Source organism: Elaeis guineensis, chromosome 1, assembly GCF_000442705.2.
Source record: "Elaeis guineensis isolate ETL-2024a chromosome 1, EG11, whole genome shotgun sequence".
NCBI classification, from domain to species: domain Eukaryota; kingdom Viridiplantae; phylum Streptophyta; class Magnoliopsida; order Arecales; family Arecaceae; genus Elaeis; species Elaeis guineensis.
The window spans coordinates 99377555-99379016 of record NC_025993.2 but is presented as its reverse complement, the minus strand read 5'-3'; the positions used below and the strand labels follow the sequence as shown (position 1 = coordinate 99379016).

At 34.1% G+C, this 1462-nt stretch overlaps 1 pseudogene; it reads right to left on the bottom strand.

Annotated features, from left to right (window-relative positions):
* Window positions 1-662: 662 nt before the first annotated feature.
* Window positions 663-1462, bottom strand: LOC140850933 (uncharacterized; annotated as a pseudogene).

The following is a 1462-nucleotide window of genomic DNA, read 5'->3' as shown; positions in this document are numbered from 1 at the left end:
AGATAATTGAGTGGGGATGACTCCAACTCCATAACCCCTCACTCGACCATAGCGATCCGATTCCAGCAGCTCTGTCATCATCTAGGCCTCGACATGACTGGCCTCCGTAGATGTTGAGGACTCGTCGACATGCTCTACAATAAGAGATGAAGCTCTCTCTTATATTCAAAATATATATATATATATATATATTAATTTTATAATTAAAAATAAATTATAAATCATTACACTAAATGATTATAAATACATATAAATATATCTCGCGACTCATCGGTAACAAAATGGCTATCTCGATGAACATAAGTCATCCCATAAAACTCCACGTGATCAGGCTCCCTACCATATTCATCCATCTACAGAAAACATAAATTTTATAAAATATATGATCCATAAATTTTAATATATAAATATTTTAAAATATGATCCATAAAGTTTGTAATATGCTAAATATTTTGAAATAAGCTTACGTGTTCTTGTCTGCATCGCACATAGCTCTTGGACCCTGACTTATGAGGAACAGATTGAGCTACTTGTGCAGCTCTACCAATAGCAAAATATGTCTATAAAATAAAGTAAATAGTATAATATATCTTATATATATCTAAATTATCTATATTAATAATCAATATAACATAAGATATATGATGAATGTATATAATTACCTATCCTCTCTTAGAGAACCAATAATGGACAAGCTCCCTCCACTGATGAGGATTAACATTAGGAGGATAAATACGAGCAACATCATCCTCTGCCAAACCCTCTCTCTTGTAGTCCCTCTTTAGTGTTGCCTTAAATTCTTTTTATTTTCAATTAAGGGACTTCAACACCTATTCATAGCTGTCTGGAGGGAGTACAAATTTACTCTACACTAAAGCAAGGAAGGATATCTAATTATTAAACAACATAATTAATTGGATATAAATAAATTAACATAAATTATTAAGTCATCTTTTTACCTCTACAAATCATAGAATCTCAAGCTTATATGCGTGAAGCATATTATTCCATTTAGAATAATTCAAAGGACAAAGCTGATCCTTACGTGCAACAGTACCTAAGAGCTTGTCAACAATCTAGCCGACTTGTTGACAGGATGCCCCATCCGATTGCACTGGATGACGACCCTCTTATCCTCAGCTAAATGCCAAATATCTCTAGCTCGTATGGGTCCACATCTAATCCGTGCTTTATCGGATGCATCTACAACAAAAATAAAATGAGAATTAATATTAAGAATCACCTAACAAAAATTAATACTTAAGTCTTAATAGTCATGAATATATAATACTTCTATTAAAATATCCTGGATATGTATCTCATCCATAACAAAATGCTTCTTAGCTGGAGAATCCAGCTGACTCAAAAGGATTGGCATCGGACTGCTGCAGGAACGATGAAGGACCAGCCTCAGATTGCTGGGACTGCCTCGATTGTCAGGGCTGAGCAGAAGACAATCCAT